Genomic DNA, 27,472 nt, shown 5'->3' on the forward strand with positions numbered 1-27,472 from the left:
AGGTTCACATCATTTGTCCAAGTTCAGATAATTCTGAAGGTAAATAGAAGGAAAGCACAAATGTGTGTGTGCATGTGCATATGTATAAATCTGTGTGTGCATATGTATAAACCTGTGTGTATGTGTAAATCTGTGTGTATGCCTATGTATAAATCTATGTGTCTGTGTGCCTGTGTGTCTGTCAGTATGTGTGTGTGTTTACATAGTTAAGCCCAATATTGGCATGTCGATGATGATCATGGGAATACCCCAGAGGAAAATGGATTTTTTTACTCTCTCTGGATCAGTAAGGGTGAGCCAAATTTTGCTGCAATAACAACCATTCCTCCATGCTCCAATTCCCAGGAGCATACTGCAACAAAGGTGTCTCTCTTGCTTTGGCTCCATATTTATAATGGACCCTCTAGGACCTTTGCTCTGTTTGGGGAACTCTTCCCATGAACTGGCTTTTAAAGCACTTACGAGAACCCCTTGAGGTGTGTTTCTAAGTGATAGCTCTTGTTGGATCGTTTGTTCTTGAACCCTGTGTGTAGCTTGTAAATCCTACCTATGCCCAAGTTCTTCGATGCTCTTCTGTTGTTGGGTATTCTCTGGTCTAGTGGGGCATGCCAGGTAGCTCCACAGTCTTGGACCTCACTAGGGGAAGGGGGGGGGATGAAGAAAAAACAGACACAAGGACGTATGGACAGAAGGCCATGATTAGGTGGGTTGGATCTCTGAGGAAGAAACTGCAGCACCCAGGAACCTCAGTATGTTTATTATATAGATTTGAACAGAAAGATGAAGTTGTTGTATACAACTGTACCGAGAAAGGAAACAACTACACAAGGAGGCAAAGGTTTATGGTATACAGCTGGAATAAGGAGGCAGGTTTGGCTGATCCCAGTGGGAACATTTTCTTTGGGGGAATCAACCTTCAGGCTATAACTATCAGGGAGTGAGAAGGCTATAGTGGACATTTTCTAAGCACTCTGTCAGCATCTGCAGTCTGACCCCAAGGAACACTTTGCCATTTCTTTGAGCCTCATCCTGGGAGCTTCACCATTCTCTCATCATGGGATCCTTTCCATATACCATCCCTAGAAGTCTCGGAAGTTTGATATAAGTTTCTCTGCCTTGATAACAACAAAATTTAGACAGTTTTTAGTCAAGGGTATTCCAGGTATGCAGAATAGAAGGACCATCCAGACACCAGCTTGGGCTACATGCACAATAAGGCAAAACTGTGTCCTCTAGTCACCTTTTATGGAGAATACCCTATTTACTACCTCATGCCTACAAATAACTGGCTGTGTGTATGTTTACACTCAGATGCATTATGGGAAGAGACATGCAAAATAGAGAATCATTCAGACCATACCCCATCACAAAAGCCTACATTCCCTTGGACAGGATAAAAAGGGACTCTAGGTCCTAGTCTGTACTCCTGAGGGCACACACTCCTGTGAGCACTATCGTTCCTGACCGTGTGTTCTTCTTTACTCTGCACTCTCTGAACACTCTATGTTCAAGTGAATAAATGGATTCTTTGCACTTCTGTGTGAGCCCTTATTTTTAATTCTTTGGGTAACAGACCAAAAACCTGAAAGCACCTGGTCCAGACCAGCAGTTACAAAACTTTGCCCAGAAGCCTGCAAATTCTGGCTCACGTTCCATAGCAAGAAGATAAATCGCTAATGTCATTGACCATTTAAAAAATTGTTTCGTGCTATTGGACTAATATAGTTCACTTGGCTGCCCTGCAATGCATGTATAAATTCCCTTACTACTTAATTTAACAGGCACCCAATAATCTGAACAAAAGTCTGGGACTGAACAACCAGTAGTATTATGCATTTATGCCTAATCCATCTACATAGATTGGGTTATTTTGCAAGAAAAAAACATATGATCTAATTTAATCAAAAGCAATCTATGCCTTTATATGTTTTATTGTCCAACTCTATACATGTAGAATATGTATCCAGGCAGGGAGGCACGGCTGCAGGAACAGCAAGCTAAGTGTGTTTAAATTTCTCTATAGCATAAAGTATCCTTCCCTAATGCATATAGTATCTGGTGTGTGCATGTGTTTGTGTATGTGGAAGCATGTGTTTTGATTAGAAGTCCCTGAGAAAGGCACAAGGGAACTATCCAGGGAGAACAAACCTTGCTGTGATCATCCTTGGATTTGGTAACTGAGTTGAGACTGGGCCTGGTGGTTATGGAGACAGAACTCTGTGGGGTGTGTTTACATTTATTATCATCTGCATCTCTCAGGGGTTCCCTGTCATATAGAAGCTTTCCATTCTTTTTTACCACTGGGTCCTGGCAGCACTCTCAGCAGTGACCTGTTGATTCTGGATGGCTGAGTGCCGCAGGCTGGCACCAAAGACTTCAGGGTGACTTAACTGGTAGACAGAATTGTTTCCAATGTCTACCTAAGGAGGCCCTCAGCAAAGCAAACATTGATTTTGGAGGGATACTTTTTTTTTCTCTATTTGATTGCTGCCAGGAGCCTCTAAATAGGATCCCTATTTTTTCCTGTTAATATTAACCCATTTAGAGACTGAGTGATTAAGTACAAGCCAGTGAGATTTGTAGGAAGTTCCAAGGATCAGTGGCTCCCCAACAAAGCAGTTCCCAGGAAGGACTCAGTAAGTGCTCAACATGAACTTCATCACTGGAGTGAGCTCTCAGTGCCTGGGTGGCCTCTAGTTTACCGCTGGTTCACTGGGCTCCTTCTGCCTCAATGGGCCAGTTCCCAGGACTATAAATCATATAGATGTGAACTCCATCCTGAAGTAACTAGTTTGCTTTATTTATTTGGAAAATTTTGGTAACTGCTCTCTCAACGGCTGGGCTGTTGAACCCACCATCACTGAGGCAGACTCAGGAATGTTTAGTCTTAACACTGTGTGGTTTCTTTTAGCGGCTCCTGAACTACATTTGGAAGAGAGGCATGCTGGTACCCAAGTGTGTGGATTCACTTCCAGGTAATCAGGGGCGTCTCAGAATGCCTTCGGTTCTGAGGCAGAGTGGGTGGCAGTATGAAGTAGAACCTCTCCCTAAACAAACCAGACCCACAGAGCCATAAACAAGAACACACTCACACACACCTTGATGTTCTAGGGTGGAATCAGAGAAACGAGTCCAGTTTTAGATGGAATTTTAGCTGGGGTAATTTTTAATCTTTCTAATGTAGATGTGGTCATTCATGTAAATCTCTCTTCTAAAGCACACATATTCCATTTCCTCCTGGTGTGTTACATGTATTTAAAAGTGTATTTGAATAAAAGAGAACTAATACTTAAAAAAAAATGAATAAAATCATTCATTGGTAGCAACGATGTGAGTTTGTGCTTGGGGCTCCTAAGCCAAAATGTCAGAAAAGACCACATTCTTCTTTGTAATTTACCAAGCAGCCTTCTAGTGGAGAGCCAGGGCTGTGGGGGAAGGGGCTTCGCTCCTTTAGGAAATAGACAGCAGTGGCAGAACCCCTTCCTACAGTTGGTAGACACTTTTACAGCCTTTCTTTAAGGTGGGGAAAATTTCACCCCATTTTTTTAAATGGCATGGTTGGCGTAGCATAAGCAGGAAAGTGTAGTTTGTTTTTAACTTCGTGTGGATGCGGAGGGCTGCATTCTGTGTGTGGAGTTCTGGACTTTTCCATGTGCTAAATTATACCAGAAACAAAGCCAGGCCAGACCAAACCAAACACATGGTTCAAGGACTTCGGTGTTTCACCATGCTGGAGAAAGTGGCTTTTCCAAAACCTTTGCAGACCATCCTGTTAGCTTTCATGGTCAAGTGAAAGACTAGGAAGACAACCTCCCCTTTGATTCCTTTCTCCCGTACCCAACTCCTCAGTGGTCTTACCAGCCTGAAAGTTTTAATATTGTTCGTAGAGGATACTCTCATATATGTGTGTGTGTGTGTGTGTGTGTGTGTGTATGTGTATGTGTATGTGTATGTGTATGTATATGTATATGTATATGTATATGTATATGTATATGTATATGTATATATAGTGGGATCTCTTGTGAAGTGCACATTGCTGTCCAAAGGCCATCAGGAGGGTCCAAGAACAGCAAGGAAGTGCCATGCTGAGAGATGCCATGCTGGGACAATGGGTTATTCATGATATTAATTGTTTGAATGAATAGGACAGGCAAGGGTTTACAGGAAAGGTGACTTAATAAAGGACTAGAGAGCTGCCTAGGGCCAAAGCAGGAAGCTCAGACCAGAACAAAGACTTCCACCCCTGGTTAAGGGTGGTTTTGCTTCTATTCTGATCCAGGAAGGGCTACATGCAGCCACTTTGCATGCATCCAGGGTAGCTATGAATAAGGCCAACACAAAACTGTAACTTACTTAAACTACTAGGGTATGTATGTATGCATGCGTGTATGAGTGTATATACATGTATATATATGTGTGTGTATTTATATATATGTGTGCGTGTATGTGTATGTGTATATATATGTATGTATGTATAGGTATATATTATTTTATGATTTGATTGCATTGTTCCCTGTGACATTTGTTCTTTATCAGATGTGGCAGAGAAAAGCCAAAATAATCGACACACTTGGTATCTCTGAGGGGCAACATGCTGCTGCTTAGGCGACTCTGCATGACCCTTTGGCTTTTCTGGTGCTTATTAAAGTCCTGTTCCTTTATTACACTCAAAATCAGTGTTTCACTCCACTATCATCTTTCTGCTTGTGAGGTCTCACTCCCCTATCTTCCTGCTTGTGAGGTCTCACTCCCCTATCTTCCTGCTCCTGAGGTGAGGCTTCACTCCCCTATCTTCCTGCTCCTGAGGTGAAGTTTCACTCCCCCATCTTCCTGCTCCTGAGGTGAGGCTTCACTCCCCTGTCTTCCTGCTCCTGAGGTGAAGTTTCACTCCCCCATCTTCCTGCTCCTGAGGTGAGGTCTCACTCCCCTATCTTCCTGCTCCTGAGGTGAGGCTTCACTCCCTATCTTCCTGCTTGTGAGGTGAGGTTTCACTCCCCCTCTTCCTGCTTATGAGGCTTTACTCCCCTATCTTCCTGCTCCTGAGGTGAGGTTTCACTCCCCTGTCTTCCTGCTCCTGAGGTGAGGTCTCACTCCCCTATCTTCCTGCTCCTGAGGTAAAGTCTCACTCACCTATCTTCCTGCTCCTGAGGTGAGGTTTCACTCCCCTATCTTCCTGCTCCTGAGGTGAGGTCTCACTCCCCTATCTTCCTGCTCCTGAGGTAAAGTCTCACTCACCTATCTTCCTGCTCCTGAGGTGAGGTCTCACTCACCTATCTTCCTGCTCCTGAGGTGAGGTTTCACTCCCCTGTCTTCCTGCTCCTGAGGTAAAGTCTCACTCCCTATCTTCCTGCTCCTGAGGTGAAGTCTCACTCCCCCATCTTTCTGCTCATGAGGTGAGGTCTCACTCCCCCATCTTCCTGCTCAGGAGGTTTCTGAGGGAAAGCTGGGTTGGGTTTTGGCCCTTTGCTTTTCTCTTTCAGGCATCCCCTCTTGGTTATAACATTCCTAGGTGCAGCATTTTTGTGACATCCAGGCTGCTTCCTCTTTTCTCTCTGAGGTTCCCACATCTGTGCTTACCTGCCTAATTCATATGTGAGCATCTCCCTAAGCATTATTCTTGTATTCCTCTCTTTCTCGATATCTCTTTCTCTCTTTTTCTCTTTCACTCTTTCTTGCTCTCTTTTCACTCTCTCATACACTCACTCTTTTTCTCTTGCTCTCTCTCTTTCTCACTCTTTCATGCATGTACTTTCTCTTTCTCTCTTGTTCTCTCTTACTTTCTCTTACTCTCTCATTTGCTCTTTTTCTCCTCTTTCTCTCACTCTTTCTTACTCTTTTTCTCTTGCTCTCACTCTCTTGCTTGTCCCCTCTCATGCTCTCTTTCTCTCCCACTTTACTTGTTCTCTCTCTCTCTCTTTCTCTCTCTCTCTCTCTCTTTCTCCATTTACATAGATGTTACACCCTCTCTAATCATCCCACACCTCTTAGATATTCTGATTGCTCCCCACAGTGTCTTCTCTTTGTGCTATGCTTCAAATGTCCACTGAGGTACACCAAAGTCAGGGATTCTCACCCCAGTTCTTTGTAGATTGCTAATACATCCATTCTTCATCTCCATTATGCTGCTCTTAGGTGCTAACATCTCACCTTAGTTCAGTCTTAGACTTTTCCTCTTGGCTCTTATGTTTCCCAGTGACTTTACCCATCAGAGCCTTTGGAAATCAGTTGTTAAAGCCCCAGGTCGAATTCCATCATGGTTGACATATTCATGTCTGGTCCTTCAGTTGCTTTCTTTCTTTAAACCTTTATTTGCCTTTTAATGTGGCTTGTAGGTTTGTGTGTGCACCCATGTGTGCATGCACATGTGAGCATGCTTTAATAACTAATTTAATACTATGGACTGGGTGGCAACAGCAGCTGTAAATCACATTTTAGTGATGTGGTAGTCAGGTGGTAGAGAAGGGAACTATCTGGGATCTAGTCTTCGTCTCTTTTTAAGCTTGCATCTGTGGACTGTGAACTTCATAAGTACATCCTAGCCCCTGACTCCTGCCCCTCAAGTGTGCTAGGATGGCCAGGTTCAGCTGTGGTTAATGTTTCCTTTCTCTGGATCAGATATGTTTTGATAAAACTACAGCAGGGTACTCTGCTGTTGAAGACCTTCTGCTGTAGCCAACTTTGTTAAGAGATAGCATGTAGAGATTCTTCCTCTTGTCCTTATGTGTATTCCTGTGTATTACTGTATATGAGTATGTAGATGCACATGTGTGCACATAATATGGAAGGCAGAGGTCAATTTTGGCTGTTGCTCCTCAGGAATATCCATTTTTGTTTTTTGTTTTGTTTTGTTTTGTTTTTTTAAAAACAGAGTCAGTGCTTCAGAGACTCACCAAGAGGCTAAACTGGATGGTCATTGAGCCTCAGGGACTCAATATGGGACTATGTTCCATAGTCACATTCTAGAGTTCATTAGACTGATGTGAGAGAGAGAGAGAGAGAAAGAGAGAGAGAGAGAGAGAGAGAGACAGAGAGAGAAAGAGAGACAGAGAGAGACACACAGAGAGAGAGAGAGACAGAGACAGAGACAGAGACGGAGACAGAGAGAATGAGAATGCAGGTGCCAGAAAGGATGTCAGATATCAGAACAGGACTTATAGGCCTTTGTGAACTGCCATGTGTGGGCTAGAGACTGACCTGGGGTCCTCTGCAAGATCAGTAAGCACTTTTATTCCTGAGCTGTCTTTAGTCCACTGCCTGGCTTCTTAATCTGCATATTGAGGATTGAACTGGAATTCTCAAACTGAGCCACTTCCCCATCCCCTAATTTGTTGCTCTTTAAAAGTTACACACTAACCACAATTTTACAGTAGTTGTATACAATTGCTTCACCTGAATAAGAAGTTCTTCTCAAATATAGAGAATATTACTATAATTCACAACACACATGGTTCAAATGTTTCTGTAACAGCAAACTGCTACTTATTACCTAGGGTTTTTTTTTTTTTTTCTGGTTGAAATGTAATTTTTTATTAGATATTTTCTTTATTTACATTTCAAATGATATTCCCTTTCCCGGTTTCTCCTCCAAAAAAAAAAAAAAGAAAGAAAGAAAGAAAACCTATTCCCTCCCCTCTCCCCCTGCTCACCAACCCACCCTCTCCTACTTCTTGGCCCTGGCATTCCTCTACACCGGGGCATAGAGCCTTCACAGGACCAAGGGCCTCTCCTCCCACTGATGACTGATTAGGCCATCCTCTGCTACATATGGAGCTGCAGCCATGAGTCCAACCATGTGTACTCTGGTAGGTGTTTATATTACCTAGGTTTTTAAAATATAATTCTCCATAATATCTGGGAAGAAAATATCTCTTTGAAAAAAATTATTATTAGCACGGTGTGCCTGTGGCAGTCAGAGGACAACTCTGTGAAGTCAGTTATTTCCTCGTGACTTCGTATGGGTTCTGGGTTGAATTCAGGTCTCGGACTTTTACAGCCAGTGGTCAGTAGCCCGAGAATGGAAATGCCTTAGCTGCTGTTTTCTGACAATGTGAAGGCAGGGTCATCATTTCATCTTAAAAATTTAATTTGGATCTTTTCCAGGCTCCTAATATGAAAAACTGTATCAGTTGTTCCGAGTACTACACAGTGAGGAGGAATACGGATGCTGAGTTCCCTGTGACTGCTGGGAATTTCTCAACATCATCTGATGGCATGGGGGAGTAGACTAGTGACCATGAGCAGGCAGGCCCTTCAGCCTCATTGTGAGATACAAAGCATCTTATGGAATGTATTTGGAATAGAAGTCTCCAAGGAGAAAGCAAGGCTAGGGGATGCCAGGCTCCTTTCCTCCTCTGAAAATCCACCCCAGGTTAGGATTTGTGCAGCCAATGGACATTTTTAGAGCAAGTGTTCCTCTTTCTTTGTCATTTCTGAGCTTTCTAAGGTATTTTACTCTTTCACTTGATTTTCTGGCTTTATCATTGCACTTCTATCATGTATTATTTTAGGATTTTAATTCAGATAGCATGAATCTACAGGCTAATTTTATAATCATCTATAATATCACATCTGTCATACAATATAGCTTCCCAGTGTCTTTTAGTACCATTTGGATTTTCCTTTTTAAAAAGTTCAAGAGTTTATGTTAAATTTTGTATTGGTTATGGTGAGTTATGCCAGCTGCTGTAACAAATAGTTCATAAGTTTTCTTGCTGGAATCTCAGCACATTGTGGGTTAGTTAGGTGGGGTCTCTTCTGGTTCACTGAGTCACTCTGAGAACAAGAGCTCTGACATCACTCATGGAGGACTCTGTGCCTTGCTATTCAGTGGGTGTGATGGTTAGTGTCACCTGTCAACCTAGAATCTTCCAGAAGCCTCCAGGCACACCTGCCATGGGTTAGTGGAGCTTCTAGGTATACCTGTGAGGGATCATCAGGGTTAGGTTAGCCTGCAGGCACACCTGTGAGGAAACAGCTAACTAGGTTAGCCTACAGCCACATCTGCTAGGAAGTATCTAGGTTAGGTTAGCTTGTGTGTTTGTCTGTGGGGCATTATGCTGATTAGCCTAGCTAAATGTGAATCCAAGAGTGAAATGATCCTGGTGAAGTCATAAAAATTATCTCTCTCATTACTTATATAAAATCCAAAAGAATCTGCCAAAATGCTATTAAAGCCAGTGAGGGTTTAGTCATTGGAATTGGGGTTAGCTCAGCAATCATATCATCATCTTAAACATTAGTAATGGCTAATAAAAATATGATGGCTAATACAGAAGATACATTTCTTCTTAATTTATTTATATTGTCTCTAGATTATGACAACTTTAGACTTGTGGTTTTAGTCTTTGTCTTTCATTTCAAACTTAAATGTGAAAATATTTCACAATATTGAATTGAACAAGATTTTTGTTTGTTATAATAAAATTGCCATTGGATGGGATGCCATTCGTGGGCTTCTAGATTCTTATCTTGATGGAACATCTATTCATAATGAGGGATTCACTTCTGACATCATTCCTGATAGCAGGGTGCTCCAAGTAGCTCTCAGCATTGTTTCCAAAAAGACAATTGTGTTATTGTGGAAGTGGGGTTGTACTGATACCTAAAGGTTTCTAATGCTTTTCTTTTTATAGTTTTAAATATTTACTTTTTTTGAGACAGGTTTCTCTGTGTAGCCCTGGCTGTCCTGGAACTCACTCTGTAGACCAGGCTGGCCTCAAACTTAGAAATTCACCTGCCTCTGCCTCCCAAGTGCTAGGATTAAAGGCATGCACCACAATTTGGGCCTCTTAATTGAATGCCTCCATCCTAATCCTTCTCTATTTTCTTGCCCACAGCCTTTCTCTGTTGCCAAACTCTGCTACAGAGAATATTAACCTTGCTAACACCTCATATTGGTAGCAGAAATAGTAAACTCTGTAGTCAGGAAAACCAGAGTTTCCATTCTTCTGTCAACTTCAAGTATTCACTCTGCTAGGCACCTACATTTTCCTTCCTTGACTTAATTTACCATTGTTATTGTTAATAATTTTAAGTCAGGATACAAACCTTTATGACATCTTTAAGATTTATTTTTATGCACATGGGTATTTTTCTTGTATGTGTGTAATGCCCAAGGAGGCCAAAACAGAGTTCCAGATCTTCTAGAACTGGAGTTGTGAGCCACCATGTGGTTGCTGGAGCCCACACCCAGGTCTGTTGTGTTGATAGCTAGTGTTCAACTGCTGAGCCATCTCCTTAACCCCGATATTTCCATAAACATGTGTCATTGTACTTTATTCTAATGTGTCCCCCCATGATACTTTCCAGAGTAACTATATTTTTATAGGACATAGATGAATCCTTTTCCTCTGAGATGGAATGAAAATATCTTTATTATTTTGCTTTTTAATGGTAATTTCATTTTCCTAACTTCAATAGTATTTATAATAGTGATGTAAATACTATGTCTCTATAGTACCAACCTCCTGAGAAGTCCAATTCATGTTGCCAAGTTTCTGCTGGCATTGTCATGTGAGGGAATGAAACCTCAGGAAACTTAGTGGAAGCACACTGTTGTCTTTCCCCCAGAACTGATGGATATCTGTGATCCTCATCTTTACAAGCAGTGTCATCATTTGTCCAGTTGGTAAGGAGATGGAGTTATCCTTGGCTTGGCTTTTTCTGCTTTTCCTATTCATATTATTTATCCTAGTTTAGTCAAATGCCTAGTTGAGCTGGGTATGGGCACATGCCCAGAACCCTATCATGGCAGATCCACAAGCCTTCTACCCAGCAGCTCTTAGATAGACTAGAATAGAGTATAGACTTGGTTTGAGGAGTCATTCTTTTCCTGGGTTTTAACAGACAACACACAAAGTTGTTCCATCATCCTAATACCCCAAATTTTACTTTTTTCTTCCACTATATCCCTGAAACTCACTGGTCTTTTGCTGTCTTCAGTTTTGCCTGTTGTAGAATGTCATATAGTTAGAAGAATATGGTCTGCAATTTTTTCCATTGTGAAAGTAAGCCCCCATTTATGACTGTGACCATGAATTAATTCTGAGCTATAAACTTTAGGAGATGTGGCCTCATGGGAGACTTTGGGGTCATTGAAGATATGAACTGAAAGAGCTTTGGAGACCCTGGTCCCGTCTCCCTCCTCTTTCTGTCTGTCACTTTCTGGTGAGCAGGTAAACTCTCACCATTCTATGATGCCCCACCACAGGCTCAACAACAGGGATAAGGAATTGCAAACCTTGAAATCAGAGTCACTACAAAACCTTTCCTTTTGGCTTTTGTAATTTGATTTTTGTTTGTTTGTTTGTTTGATCATTTGTTTTGTTTTTCAGAGCGAGTCTTGATGTGCAGTCCAGGTTGATGTATAACTTGGTATATAGACCAGACAGGCCTCAACGCGGTGGCAATCCTCCTGCCTTACCTCCTGACACTGTCCTGGGGACAATGTGAGTTCCACACCAGCCTGCTTTTCTCTGTTGTTTGTCTCGGTGTGCATCATCTTGACAAAGTCTTTCTATCAGTGTGTCTCCTTTATCAGTTTCCAAGGATCTTGTCAGCAAGAACAGGGTGTCTTTCTGCTCATTCATATCCTCAGTCCAGGCCTTGACCTGAGCTTGGTATCTGTTTGAAACTTGGCAAACTTTGGCAATTTAAAACTTTGGTACCCTGTAAGCAAACACAGAAAGGACATGTTCTTACCCCCTTTAGATTTTTCAACAAACACTCAATTTCATGAACCTCTCTTTAAAGGAAATGTCTAAGACTTCAATTGCAAACAAATAGTAAGGACAGAAGGATAAAAATAAGAGTTAAATAAGCAGTTATGTGAAGATTGTGTCATGCCCTCTAGTACAGAACATACAGACTTTTTATGAAATACTAAGTTTTCAGAAAACTAGATCCTAGGATTGCTGTGTCAGGGAACAGACCCAGCTCTTTTCCTTTAAGCAGCGTTTTTATACACATCCTTAGGCAAGGGTGCACATTTTTCATGTGGACCTTAAATTCCAATTGTTTTCCCCATCCATGTACAAGTATGTCTTTTATTAAGAAACTACAAATGAATTATGGCTTTTAACAGTTTGACTGTGGGTATGTGTGCACCACTGGGCATTAGACCCAGAGGGTGTGTGTGTTAGGCAAGTATTCTACCACAGAGTTATATCCTCAGTGTTGTTTTAGTGAAAGGGTCTTGGTGAATTTGGTATTTATCCAGGCAGGGCTTCAGTCTAGATCCCCCTGCTTCCTCCTCCTTGGCTTACAAGAGTGTGCTGCCACACCCAGGTTGGATACCATCTGAGAGAATACACTCAACAGACTGACTGTTAAAGACCATTTCTCATGGGCACTGTGAATGTGAATAAGTATACTCCTAATTGAGTGAGATTGCTCAGGGAACAAATATGATTTCCTAAGTCTTTGTGTGAGACTTTGAAAAATCAATTACAGCAAAACAAAACCAGACAGCAAAACTCAAGCACCTAGTGATTGAGTGCAAGCCCTGCCGGCACATTTGACCAGCTCATTCACTTGACAACAGTTCTGCTTCTCTGCTAGCCAGATCCAGGAGAGCCCTGGCTGTCCTCAACCTCCGGAGCCCTACTTTAACAAGGCAGGACATGAAGACATAGAAGAAACCGAGGTTCCAGTGGCCAGATCTCCGAACAAGAAACTGTCAAGTAGAGGAAGACACAGAATCCCTTAGAGGGATTTAACTAAGTTTCCACAATAGAGCTGGAGAGGAATTCTCAATGGGACATGGGCATGATGGCCCAGTGACAAATCTGAAGGGCCCAAGTGGGGCTCCCTAAAAAAATTAAACAACCAACAGAAAGGTGTGAAGATTAAAAAAATGACCCTAAGCATGCGTTTTCATCGAGAAGAGGTTATAGTTCTCAAGATTTGGACGAATCGGCAACAAAATGACAGTTAGGACTTATTCATGGAAAGTACAATTGCTGTGGGTGTTTAGGGATAATTATGGGCTTAGATTGTGAAGAGAAGAGAAAGCTAGACGGGAAGTCTGGAGGGCAGAGAAGAATCAGAGCTGTATGTCAGCCAGCCCTCACCAGTTGTGCAGGGAATCTGAATACCAGGAGGCCCCTGAGGTGGGTTATGCTCAGAAAGCCCCAGGAAGCTCTTCCTCTGTGCTGCCTTCATATCTGGTGGTGGTCTGATGTTACTGTAGTGGCAGAGTGGAGAGCATCTCTTTGGGCTGATCCTAACCCGGAACTAAGGAGAAGTAGGAATTCTGAGAAAATAGCTCACTGGTTAACCAAGTTAACAGAGCACTGCAGCCTTAGAGGTACATAGATTAATACATAACAAACCAATCCTAGAGAGCTATTAACTCTAGGGGAAGAAATTTTTGTATATAAAGCAGATACATAAGGGGCTAGGAGGCAGCTGCGTCAGCAAAGATCTTGCCATTGCAAGCACAGGGTCTGAGGTCAGTGCTCTGAGTCTGTGTAAAACACCGACTGTGGTGACATGTGCTTGTAAGCCTAGTGCTGCAGGGGCTCGAGACAGGTGGATGACTCGAGTTTGCTGAAGCTCCAAGACAGTGAGAGATTCTACCTCAAAAAAAAAAAAAAGGGGGGGGAGTGGGGTGGGGTGGGTGTAGTCCACATACAGTTTTGAACATGTGTGTACCCGGTCTCTCTCTCTCTCTCTCTCTCTCTCTCTCTCTCTCTCTCTCTCTCTCTCTCTCTCACACACACACACACACACACACACACACATGAAGCAAAAACAAATATGAGCATAGCATTTCTCATAGATCATCTGGGAACAGTACTTATACAGCCTTTCTAGCAGTGCCTGGCATACTGGTGTAAGCACATCTGTCTGTCTGTCTGTCTGTCTGTCTGTCTGTCTGTCTGTCTCTCTCTCTCTCAGTGCCTGGCATACTGGTGTAACCACATCTGTCTAATTGTCTCTCTCTCTCTCTAGCAGTGCCTGGCATACTGGTGTAACCACATCTGTCTGTCTGTCTGTCTGTCTGCCTGTCTCTCTCTCTCTAGCAGTGCCTGGCATACTGGTGTAACCACAAATCACAGCTCTGTGGGCTGGATGGGAAGGAGGACGTTACTTATGTGGGCAATAAGGTCAGAGGCAAGATGTAAGAATTCTAAGTCTTTATATTAAAAAATTAGAATAATAACTACAACTGAATTCCCATAGGAAGAAGTGCTAGTAAATCTTGTGATTTACACATAAAAATCTACACATCAACGGAAAAATCTACAAAGTTAAAATCTGGGGAGAGGTAGAAAGGGATAGGCCAGGACTCTGCCTCCCTCCTTTTAAATAAAACTTCAAGCCTGATATGGCTGTCTCCTGAGAGACTCGGCCAGAGCCTAACAAATACAGAGGCTGATGCTCGCAGCCAACCATTGGACTGAATGCAGGGTCCCTGATGGAGGAGTTGGAGAAGGGACTGAAGGAGCTGAGGGGGTCTGCAGCCCCATTGAAGGAACAACAGTGTCAACAGGCCAGACCCCCAGGAGCTCCCGGGGACTGGACCACCAACCAAAGAGTACACATGGAGGGACCCATGGCGCTGGCTACATATGTGGCAGAGGACGGCCTTGTTGGACATCAATGGGAGAAGAGGCCCTAGGGTGTTCAATGTCCCAGTGAGGGGAATGCCAGGGTGGGAAGATGGGAGTAGGTAGGTGGGTGGGGGAGCATCTTCATAGAGGTAAGGGGAGGGAGGATGGGATGAGGGTTTCCAAAGGGGAGACCTGGAAAGGGGAAAACATTTGAAATGTAAAAAAAAAAAAATCCAACAAAATTTTTTAAAAAAATAAAGCTTCAAGATTCATTAACGTCAAGTTCTGAGAGGTAACACTGTTATTAAAGGACATTTTGCTAACATGAATATGGTGTTAGAAAGATATGCTTGACTAATGTGAGCAGAATCCAAATAATAAGAAATTAAGAAATTTCGGGAAATATTTTATGCTATGATAAGTGGAAAAATCTTATATCTAAATCAGTGAAGGAAATATGAAGGCAAAATAATCAATAGAAAGACTATAATGAATCCTTTCTGATTCTTTAGGACAAATAGGAGAATCTGAGCAAATGTCTCCTACCCAATGAGCAAAACTCATTTATTTACAGCTCCCTGGTTGAGAATTATTGATTAAACCACAACACAGTTCCATTTACAATTGTAACAATTTTAAATATATTTTTGTGGTTCTGCTGATAGATCATTGGAGAAAATTAAATCATGAATTACTTCATTGCCTTCAAGCACTTGCTAGTGTGCAATTAGTTAACATTTTGTGCTTTTCTTTTTAATTTTGAGGGTGGCTTGTTAATCCCAGGGAGCACTCTTATCTTTTCATAAAACACAACTAATAATTTAGAAAACATCTCACAGTGAGGATTCCAGATAGATCAACAAGTCCTTTAGGTTGTCATTGAAGTAGCCAGGGCTTCCAAGTGGTGATGAGATTGGGGGTCTCTGTCTTACATTAATTACATGGTTGCTCTAGAACAGGTTGAGTCTAACATTTAAGAAGTCAAGGTGGATGAACATGAAAGATAGTCAGGGTCAGGCTGAGGTCAGGGGTCAGGCTGAGGTCAGGAAGATTAGTTGTACCTGTCCACATTGGAGCAAGGTGCCCATGTGGCATCTTATTCTGCAGCAAAGCTTATGATTACAGATGATGCAGTCCGGAATTTTTATTGATGGACAGTTTCAGATTGTGGCACACATCTGGAGTCAATATGAGCATTTTTAAGGATCCTACTTCTTCAGTTAAATAATATTCTCAGACATTCAAATGTAGTAGGACTCACTGAAAACTTTGGATTCTCACATAGGAGTCCTGAAGATTGCATGTTACATGGAATTGAATTCTAAAACTCTACTGAGTTTTTTAAAGTTACTTCTGTGTGGTTGGTTATTTACTTGTTTGCATGTATTGGCATGCCACTGTGCATGCATAAGCAGAGGTCAGAGGGCAACTTGCAGCAGCGAGTTCTGTCCTTACACTGACACCCTGTGTCCCTGACTTGGAACTCAGGTGTTGGCTTGGCAGCAGGCTTCTCTTGGTATTCAGTCATCCCACTGGCGTTTCTGCTTCAAGAGAAAATGGGAGAAAAAGAGAGTGAAGCACACATCCAGAAAGAAGTTATTTGGAGGCCCCCAGTTTGTTCCCCTAGTTGAATTAGCTGCTTTGTTTTGTGCTTGAATTCCATGCATACCAAGTATTCTCCCAGTGCACCCAGCCCAGCAATGCCCTAGTTCAAGCACACAGGCACACACACACAATACAATATCTTATAGGAGATCAACTACCAACTTGCCTGTAATTAACTATTCTAGTGTTAGTGCTAAACTTCCTCCCTGATGGGAAACCCTTTGTCTCAGACAAATTGGGAATGATGGCCACCCTAAGCTGTGTATTTTCCTCTTAAGCTTAAGTGAGATGTGGCTTTGGGAGCTGCCAATCAGAAACGCTCAATTAAAATGGACACCTTTAAGCTGCCTGCCACTGGTGGAGGATGCTGCATCCAAGCCCTTGGTGATGAGCCTTATTCTGGGTGCTTCTGTTCTTCATTGCTTGGAACATACAGAAGTTCCAAGCAGCAGACTGGCATTGAGCAGAGCTCATGGGATTCTGAGTAATAAGGCAGTTACTTCAGAGCTACTCTCAAAGGGCTAATTATCAGACTGTGCTGCGCTGTCCTCTATGTGACAGTGGTTGGTCAGAGTCCTTAGAGCTCCTGTTGGATCACGCTGTTCATGGCCCCAAAATGGCAGATTTTCAGAGCACTATAGTTTTGCATTTTGGTCTTTAGAATTATCTGACAATTTATATGTAAAGATGTACAGTTTGGCAACTTCTCTGTCTGTATGAGAACTCAGTGAGCAAAGGCCAACTTATTGCTTTCAGAAAGCCAGGGAATGAGAGGGCTGGCCTTGCACTGCACGTGTGAGGACTTGAGTTTGGGTTCCAGAACTCATAAAAATCTGGACATGACACCATGTGCTTGGCATCCCATCATGGCAAGGCAGGTGGCAGGGACTGGTAGAAGCTTGCAAGCCAGTCAGCTGAGCCAACTCGGTGAAATTCCAAGCAAATGTGAGACCCTGTCTCAAATGAAAATGGAAGGTGCCTGAGGAATGACAGACACTCAGAGTGTTCTCTGACTGCCACACAAAAGCACTCACATGAGCACCTCTGGACACGAATGCACGCATAGGCACACATGGGAAAACCCACAGCCCCAGCTGCCCACACAGCAAGCAGACCACCTAGAGAGGTTGCTTCCAGATGGGCCTTCCCTGTCATGTGCACAGTTTGAAGAAAAGAGTGATAGCCTAACTAAGAGACACATCCCTCACCAATAAAAAGACTGTCAGCAGCTCAGCAGATGAGCCTACAGAATTCTAACCTCGCACCCAACACTAGTTCACTGCATCGTGATTTTGACTGTCAGCAAATTAAGAGCAAAGGGCCTGTGAAAGTCCTTGCTCTGAGGGGATATCTGTTATCCGTGTAGCTCTTCCATAGATATTTTATTAGCTCCTTTTGACTACCCTGGAGTCATCAGCACAGTGCAGAGAGACACTGCTCTTACAGAGAGGAAGCTGAGAACCCATTCTGGAAAGTTGTCCTCTAACCTATATACACATACACACACACACACACACACACACATACACACATGATAGATGTGCACACCCACACATACATAAAACACTTTTAAAATTTAAAATCTTTATGACTCATTGAGTAAAAGTATGCGCATTCTGACTGCCCCCTCCAAAAATAAATAAAATAGTCCTATTAGCACAGAGGAAAGAAATGGCTTCTGAGAAAATAAAGTTGGCTGCTGAACTCTGTTCCGTACCATGTGCCATTCTTACTACTAGAATAGGGTATATGTAACTGCAAATTGTAATTGTAGAGGCCAAATAAGTTGAAATGCATTATTGCTTTTTCTTCTACTCGAGAGACACTGGATGACTATCCTTAAAAACTAAAAAAAATGGAGTACTACTCAGCTATTAAAAACAATGAATTTATGAAATTCTTAGAGAAATGGATGGTTCTGGAGAATATCATCTTGAGTGAGGTAACCCAATCACAAAAGAACACACATGGTATGTACTCTTTGATAAGTGGATATTAGCCCAGAAGATCGGAATACACAAAGTACAATCCACAAGCCACAAGAAACTCAAGAAAAAGGAAGACCAAAGTATGGATACTTCGTTCCTTCTTAAAAGGGGGAACAAAATACCCATGGAAGGAGTTGTAGAAACTAACTATGGAGCAGAGATTGAAGAAAGGACAATCCAGAGACTGCTCCACCTGGGAATCCTTCCCATATTAAATCATCAAATCCAGACACTATTATGGATGCCAGCAAGTACATCCAGCAAGGAGCCTGATATAGCTGTCTCCTTAGAGGCTCTGACAGTACCCAACTAATACAGAAGTAAAGGCTCACAGCCATCCATTGGACTAAGCACAGGGTCCCGAATGAAGGAACTAGAGAAATGACCCAAGGAGCGGAAGGGTTTGTAGCCACTTAGGACGAACAACAATATGAACTAACTAGTACCCTCAGAACTCCCAGGGACTGAACTAACAACCAAAGAGTACAAATGGTGGGACTCATGGCTCCAGCAGCATATGCATAGCAGAGGATGGCCTAGTCAGTCATCAAGGGCAGGAGAGGCCCTTGGCCCTGTGAAGGTTCTATGCCCCAGTGTTAGGGGAATGCCAGGGCCAGGAAGTGGGAGAGGGTGGGTTGGTGAGCAGAGGGAGGTGGGAGGGAACAGGTTTTTTTTTTTTTTTGTTCTGTTTTGTTTTTATTTTATTTTTTTATTTTTTTCAGAGGGGAAACTGGGAAAAGAGATATCATATGATGTGTAAATAAAGAAAATATCTAATAGAAAATTATATCTAAGAAAAGGAACAGGAAAAAAAACTGAAACGAACCAATTCCCCTTTGAAGAGGTGATTTTCTTACTGTAGCCCTCTCTTTAACCACAGAACATGCCAAGGTCAAACTGAGCAGTGCAGCCTTCAGTCACATAATTTCTAACCAGATTAGTTTGGAAAATAAGTATGAAGGATATAGTCTAATATCTATTTGTATAAAAGAGGGGAAATCTACAGGTTCAGAAGGAAACAATTCTGATATTATACTCATGAGTTGAGTTACTTGCTTTTTTTAGGAAAACATCCCTTCTCTGAGCAAGGCACCATGCTGCTGTGGTGTACAGTGCATGAGCTGTGAAGAGACTGGAGGGCTGCTGCCTTTGAGTTCCAGGCCTCCAACAGGTCGTATTCTAGGCCATATTTGGACAAAACATAGAAGGGCTTGTGTGGTGAGGGAATACGAACAGGAGTTTGGCTGTGCTCACCAAAGCCCTGATGCTTCTAAGTCTCCCTGAATAGACTTGTTCAAAAGCAGAATCTGTTTTTTTAATTTGTTTTGGGGGTTTGTTTGGTTTTGTCTTTTGAGATAGATTCTTTCTACATTGCCCCAGCTATCCTGGAATTTACTATATAGACCAGGCTGGGCTCAAACTCACAGAAATACACCTGCCTTGGCCTCCCACATACTGAGATTAAAGGTGTGCACTAGCATGCCCAGCTAAAACCACAATCTTTGAAATTTACTTCTTTATTTTTTTTGAGATTATAATATACCTGCATTATTTGCCCTTCCCCTTCCTCCATTCAAACTTCCTCATACACCTCTTCCCTGCTCTTTTTCACTTTCATAGCCTCTTTTTCTCATTGATTATTTTTATGCACATATATGGGTATCTATCTATTCCTAAATGTATAGATAGAACCTCTTCAGTCTGTATGATGCTACTGGTATGTAAATTTCATGAGAGCATCGTTTTAAAGCCTCAGAACTCACCAATCCCAAATCTATTGGTTGGTACCCAATGACCAAGATATGTGATAGTTAACATGGCTCTGTTGTTTTCTTCCAAGTCTTGAGTAAGTTGTTTGTTTGCTTATTTGTTTGCTTTACTAAAAAAGCCTGTTTTTAACTTTAGTTTCAGGTTGTTGGGGCTGATCTTACTTCTAAACTTTCAGTGAATGCCCTTACGTATCTTACAATACTTTAAAAAAGAGAAATCATTTCCTTGAACCAAATGGATAATAGTATAAGATAGTATAAAACAAGGGAATGGGTGGATGTCACCATGGAGATTGTGGACTTCCAGGAAGATGAGTGAGCAGAGCATGTTTTAGTTGGTGTGAGGCTGACTGAATCACATCTTCCTTTAGGAAGCTCTCTAAGGTTTAGGGCCTTAGAGTCAAATCAGAGCTATGTGCAAAGTACTTGGTTTTCTTGCCAGCAGTTTATCTGTTGTAGACTCATGGACATCCATCTATCCTTTATTGTGAAGTAGGGCAGTATTGTGGATTGGAACGGAAAGGATCTAAAGTACTGGGGTGGATACAAGGAAATGACAAGGCGTCAAGGAAAATGACCCAAATGGTATGGCGCAGCATCTATGGTCACTACTGGAAGTCATTTGCTAACTAAAAAAAGGAAAAAGACAAAAGAATGAAAATAAAAAATTAAGGTTGAGTGGATGATGTATCCTAAATTTAAAAAAGAAAAGTCGAAATCAGGTTGGGTACTGTGGAATGTGACTGCAATTTAAGCAACCAGGAAGCTTAAGCTTGAGGATTTCTATGAGTTCAAGGCCAATGTGCTCTTTAGAGTGAGTACTAGGCCAGCTGGGAGTGTATGGTGAGACAATGTTGCCTGGCATAAAAACAATGTTTCTATCCTTAAAATTTGTATTCCGGTCTAGCACTTCCCCTTTTCACATTCTTGGTAGTTTTGTAACAATAATAATTCTCTGAGCTTGGTCTTCAGAGCCTCTAATCTTCTGTTGTGTGTGGTGATGATCTGAAGCTGTAGATAACTAAGGGCCTGTGTTAGCGCAGGGCTAGACCACTTCCTCCCAGGGTGCATCAGTTTCTTTTCTTTTTCTGTGTCTAAGAGCTGCAGAATATGCAGCAAGTCAGGAAGGAGGCATTTTGGCTCACGGTTCAGGAGATTAGATATTGGTAGGAAAGGCCTGGTAGTAGGAACACAAGATGGCTTGCTCACATCCTGGTGGATCAGGCAGCCCAGAAAGCACAATGCTGATGCTTAGCTGACTTTTACTTTTTCTCATTTTTATTTAGCCAGAGATCATATTCAGAGTTGGTCTCCCCCACAATTAATCCTCTGTGGAAGCACTTTCACACACACACACACAAATGTGTGCTTCCGTAATGCACTACATGTTTCTTAATTCACTGAGACTGACAATCAAATTTAACTATACAAAGAATAAATTAATAAAAAGGTCACACAGAAAATCATGAAGTTGGAGAGTTCTTGATTCATCAGGATAGAACAAGACTTTTAAGGGATATAAGAAGAAAGCTCAAGTCAGACCTTCCCCCAAAGTACCCTGCAAGAGCAGAGGCGTGGGGTGGACAATCCACTAGGGCAAGAGAGAGAGGAATTAAATGGCTGCACAGCATATTTATGGGGAATAGACCTTGGGCATCTTTCCAGCATACTTGGCACTCCATCGGGGATTGGGGTACAGCCAAATGAGAGTGATCCATGTGCAGCTGAGAGCTGGAAGATCAGAAGGTCTCTGGGTCAAGGTAACTGGCTCCCCTGGGCAGGCAGGAGATCGGCCTCTCAGAAAATACCACATGCACCAAGGGTGAGCACCATGGAAAACTGGAGAACTGGATTCAGTGTGGCACACATCAGCGGGTAATGGACACCTCCTTTGTTCCATTCAAATCTATGCATACAATTTACTATAGCCCATGGAACACCATCCTGGGAGAGCATTGGATCTATTGATGGTAAAGCCCATAAGACTGGCTACCCTGGAATGGAACTGATCTATAGATTAAATTTCCTAATATCAGGCACAGCAGAGGGTCATTGTTTTGCTTTGCAGAAAGATGGTGTTGTAGAAATTGAGCCAAATGGGGATGCTTCATAAAATTACCAGAAAGCAAGGAAGTCCTCTTATCCTTTAGGCAAAGGGGTTTTAGGAGAGTTTACAGAACAAACACCCATCCCCAAGGAATACGCCTTTTCCAAGAGACATCCCTCGGAGAGAAAGAGGATCTCCCCCACCCCTCCTGCAAGTCACAGGTGTCTTATCCTAACTGGGAGGAAAAGTCAATAGAAACTAAAGAACAATGAACAAGATAAATTGTAACTAGCCCATGCTGTAAATTGTAACTTTGTAAGTTGTAAAACTTGTTCTGAAATGGTATAAAAGCTTAGAGCCTTGTTTCCTCTGGGTCGCTCTGGTCTCAATTACAGAGTTGACCCTGGTATACCAGTTTCAATTAATAAATTAACCTCATGCTTTTGCAGTGGTCTCCTTCTTGGTTCTTCACGAGTGAGGTTACCCACGCAGGTTATTACAGTGTTTTGTACCTCTGACTATGTTCTGCAGTTCTGTGCATGAACTCACTGCCCTTGCTATGGGAACTTAGCTATCAGCCTGAAGAGACCCTGAAGAACCTCTGGGTCTCAATACTTACAGTTCCCTGTGGTGTTTTGCCTCAGTTTCTCTATTTGTAAGAGGTGCATGGCATGCTTCCAAACAGTAGTGATACCTAGGGCAGGGAGAGCATATGGTTTCATTGCAGAGGGCTGGGTCAGCCGCGTAAACTTTACTTCTTGGCTTAAAGACAGGAAGGAGTTGTTTTTTGTTTTGTTTTTGTTTTGTTTGTTTGTTTGTTTGTTTGTTTGTTTTGAGACACGGTTTCTCTGTGCAGCCCTGGCTGTCTTGGAACTCACTCTGTAGACCAGGCTGGCCTTGAACTCAGAAATCTGCCTGCCTCTGCTTCCCAAGTGTTGGGATTAAAGATGTGCACCACCACCGCCCGGCAGGAAGAAGATTTTTAAATATGACTTTTTCTGGATTTGGGATTCATTTCCAAGCTTCTGCTTACTTGATGACTTCTAACATGAAAATATATCCTGGAAGAGAGAGACTTAGTGTATGATTTTATTTTTAAGATGATAAACGTTCTACTGCCCTACTATGCTACTATGAATAACCTTGATTTGCTGAGTTCTCAGGGCTGAAAAACACTAAAATTGGGCCACTTGGGCACCTGTAATAAGAAGTAACTCCTGTTTACTGTGCATCAGATACTTTTGTGTGCTTGGTTGGGAAAAGGCTTTCCTGTACAGAATGTTCCCTGCCTCCATTCAAGAAGGGGGAGGCCAGATGAGCCAGTTGTTTGTTTTTGAGCCCAGGGAAAAGCTCACTAACAGATGGAGGCCAAGGCTGGCAGAGGTCATCTTTGTTGCAAGTGGCTGAGAGATCACCTCCCCTGCTGAGGCCTGGGATATTTTTAGCAACAAGCTAAAATTTCTCATTATTGACATTGTTTTCATTTCCATTCAGAGGCAAACTTCGGGAGTCAGGAAAGGAAAACAAAATGGGAGGCAAAAGTGTTAATAGGAGCCAGAGTGTCCGAGGAGTCTGCTGTAAAAAGAAACTGGTTAAATTGCTTCCCCTAGTGCTGACAACCTTCTTCTGGCACCAGGGTGGTTCTAATAGCTGCAGGCTCAAAGAATCGTTTCCATGGCAGCTGCTAGGATGATAATGTAAATTTCACTTAAGTACACATGATTACAGAAAATTGCTCAGAGTTGGAACCGAGTTTTCGAGGCACTGTTTATGGAGCAATATAGATTTACCAATTTTTTTAGTCTCTTAAATTCAATGGAAGACAAACTATTTTGGACTCCGGGAGAGAATAAAGGTCTACAGCAGCTTATTAGCTGGATTAAGCTGAGCTCAGGCAAGCAAGGAGTATTCTGAGAGCTGATGTCCGGGTGGGAGACTGGGGTGTTAGAGTTCCCGTGGCTGTTCCACCACATTTGATAGCCTGCCCAGCCTGACTATGAGGACAGACAGCAAGGGATGAGGGGGAAAAGAGAGGAGATGGGGCTGCAAAGGGAAGAGGGAGGAGGGAGGAAGAGAGTAAGGGAGAGAGGGGGAGGGAAGAAGGGAGGGAGGGAGGGAGAGAGGGAGGAGGGAGAGAGGTTCTTCAGAGGCACTGGTACTTGAAGAGCCTTAGGAGGAGTCTCTTCAGATGTTGACCTACAATGGGATCCATGTTCTACTCTCCCCCACCCTGTGCCACTGCAGGTGTTGATGGGTTTGAGTCTCGGCGGGATGCGGCAGCAGACACCAGGCCCAGACAGGTCCACGTGTAAGAGGTTTAATTAAGAGGGGGTGGAGGATAGCGGCACAGGAAGAGAGAGAGAGGGGAGAGAGAGAGAGAAATGGAGGAATTGTCTCATATATATGGGTTGTGACGTAGTAGGTCCAGGTAAAGGTGGGAGTTGAACCCAATGGATTCTGGGAATATGGTGGCCGTTGCCCTGGCAACAGGTCTGTGGACCCGCCCATATCTGCCGCAGGTTCTGGATGCTAACAGGTGTGTTCACATAGATATTTGTGGAATTAAGTTGAACTAGGCTGAAATTGTTGATTCTGTTTAAAATACAGACAATCCTGTGTCATGAAATAAAATCAAAACCATTCAGAGCATCTTATCGGGGTGCTGGGATTGCAAGAGGCAGTGCATCACAGTGGTGGTGGGGCAGAGAAGAGATGCCAGCGTGCCTGGTGATGTCATATGCTTTCGGAGTATTTTAGCTGGGAGCTTACCTGATAAGAACAAGGGAACCAGTTTCATTCACAGGGATTGGGACTGTCATTGTCACAACAAGGGTCCTTGGGAGATTGGTCTTCACATTTCACAGATAAAGAAATTTAAACTTAGAAAGCTACAATCTACGTTTACTAAGCTTGTGTAGGCAGGATTTGGCACTAGTTCTGTGAAGGCCTGGTTCTAAGCCCCTTGCACAAACCTGCCATGTCCTGTGAAAAGCAATGTTCTTCCTGTGGCAGAACCAAGCATTTACTCCAAATGACTCTCCCAAAGAATCAGTAGTCATCTTCACAGAAGCTCTAAGGAGCACCTTCTGTTCAGTTCTGCCAAGGACTAAGGGAAGCTGTGCTGGCCTCTTCCACCTGTCGGTTTATGACTGAGAGGTTATGGTGACTTCTGAGAGTCAGAGTGGTGTGAACTTACAGCTTGTGGCTACTGCCCTTGCCAGTGTGACCTCTGTGTGCTGCATCTGAGCTGTGGTGAAGGTTAGGGACAGAGAAGACAGGAGTGCTGAAGCTGATTCCCTACCCATATATACATTCACACACACTCACACATATGCACACACACATACACACACTCACACACACATTCACACACACTCACACACACACTTACATACAAACACACTCATACACATACACATTCACACACACATTCACACACACATACACTCACATACACACACTCACACACATTCACACAAAACACTCACACATACACACTCACACACATACACACTCACACACATATACACTCACACACACATACACTCACACACACTCACACACACGCACACACACACTCACACACATTCACACACTCACACACACTTACATACAAACACACTCATACATACACACTCACACACATATACACACATACTCACACATACACACACACTCACACACATATACACTCACACACACTCACACACTCACATACACATTGTGGAGTGGCAGCTTGTCTGCTGTTGATGGGGTAGAAGAGTCAGAGGGGAAATGAAAGACAGCAAAGATAGGGAGGTTACTCACCAGATTCCACAAAACAACAACAAGAAACAAATTCACCAATATGTACACAGCTCATCAGTGTTCCAGGTACAAAACAAATGGCCTGTGCCATTATTCCACAGTGAGGTGGTAATTATTATGTCATAAATGATTGTTTGCAAACTTTCCTAGACCTTTTAGCCTGCTTGGGAATTAGTCCTGGAGTTTAAAAAATAACAATGATCTGTTAATTCTTTGAGATTTTCATACAATGTACCTTGGTTAAATTCACACCTATTTCTCCCCCAATTCCCAGCTCCAAGCTCTTCCACACACACACCCTTGCATCCTCTCTACCCCCTCAGAGGCCTACTTTCAAGTGCAGGTCTTAGTCCTCTGGCTCTTAAAACCTCTCTTCCCCCTCTTCCATCATGTTACTTGAGCCTTAGACGCAGGGACATATTAATTGGGGGTGGGAACTCTACCAACAGCTGGTCTCTGTATTTTGACCAATTTTGGCTTTTATATAGAAAATTATCCCAGTCTATTATGTAAAAAAAGAGCTTCTTTGGTGAGTGGTAAGAACTCTACTTATCTGAGTGTATGAAGATACTTATTTAGATTGCAGTTAGAACTGATCCTGGATTAGAAAAGTGGGGGTGGTCTCATTCTGTAGGCTCTATGAGTTCACCAGCCATTGCTGGTCAGCTAAGTTCAGCATCACATAATGAATGGGCTATAAATCCGGGTGGCTGTTAGTTACCTCAAGATGTAAGTACCATCTTGCACTGTCCTTCAACTCTGGTCATTATTGAGGTTCATCAATGTTCTAGCTGGGTAGGATTGCCTAGAGATAGCCCAGAATTCTGGGATGCACCCAAGGTACTTGTGCCACATGGAACAATATAACTGAAACTCACTGGGACTTTTGAGATGTCCACAGTCCTTCTGGACCAATCCATGTGAGATCTTTTACATACAATCCACTGGTTGAAAGCAAGCACACCACACACTCAGGTATGGAAAAGACCCCTGGTTCTGCATTTGCTCCTCACAATCAGAGAATCCACCCTACCCACCTTCAACAAAACCAGGACATGGTGAAGAGGGACAGTGAGCCAGCTCTTCTGAGACACAGCACACTGTTCCCTTATGAATTCAGTCCCTTAAGAGGTTTCCCTCCTTCCAAACTGAAGGTTTCAAGTGTGGTGCAATAATTTTGGAAAACAGATGTAATTATAAAATGAGGTTTATTTTTCAAATCCTGGCCATGAACAATTTAAACTACATGAAGGTCATTCCATATGTGCACCCTGCAACCTGACACCTAGTTCTTTCAGCTTACAGGTTTCTGGTTTTGCACGTTGCTTGGTTAAGACTTAGTCGCTCTAAGTCATTTTAGAAGGAACATAGGAGGGAAAGAATTGAGTAAACACCAAGAAGCGTTGGTTGCAGCAAAGAGACCAAACTCTGAAAATGTGTAGCTTAGATTTATTTATGAAAAGCTTCTCTGTGAAATGACAGAAGTAACATCTGAACCCAGCTTAGACAGTTAACTGGGGTGCAGTGGGAGGGGGGAATCCTCAACCCTTCTGGGCTCTTCTGTTGCTGTTAAGATGGGCTGCGGGGGTTCAGTGGGAGGGAGAATCCTCAACCCTTCTGGGCTCTTCTGTTGCTGTTAAGATGGGCTGCGGGGGTGCAGTGGGAGGGGGGAATCCTCAACCCTTCTGGGCTCTTCTGTCG

The 27,472-nt window shown here is 42.8% G+C and overlaps 1 long non-coding RNA gene across 2 annotated transcripts; it reads right to left on the reverse strand.

The window, feature by feature from the left end:
• Nucleotides 1-11,265: 11,265 nt before the first annotated feature.
• LOC116099823 lies at nt 11,266-25,829 on the reverse strand. Of its 2 annotated transcripts, none has more exons than XR_004122397.1 (4): nt 25,772-25,829; nt 22,584-22,658; nt 15,929-16,096; nt 11,266-11,667 (listed from the first exon to the last, which is right to left on the reverse strand). It is a non-coding gene; the product is annotated as an uncharacterized LOC116099823 (long non-coding RNA). The 2 variants fall into 2 exon arrangements; XR_004122396.1 differs by having other exon boundaries at nt 15,929-16,099.
• Nucleotides 25,830-27,472: the final 1,643 nt, after the last annotated feature.

Source organism: Mastomys coucha, unplaced genomic scaffold (genome assembly GCF_008632895.1).
Source record: "Mastomys coucha isolate ucsf_1 unplaced genomic scaffold, UCSF_Mcou_1 pScaffold20, whole genome shotgun sequence".
Lineage (NCBI taxonomy): Eukaryota > Metazoa > Chordata > Mammalia > Rodentia > Muridae > Mastomys > Mastomys coucha.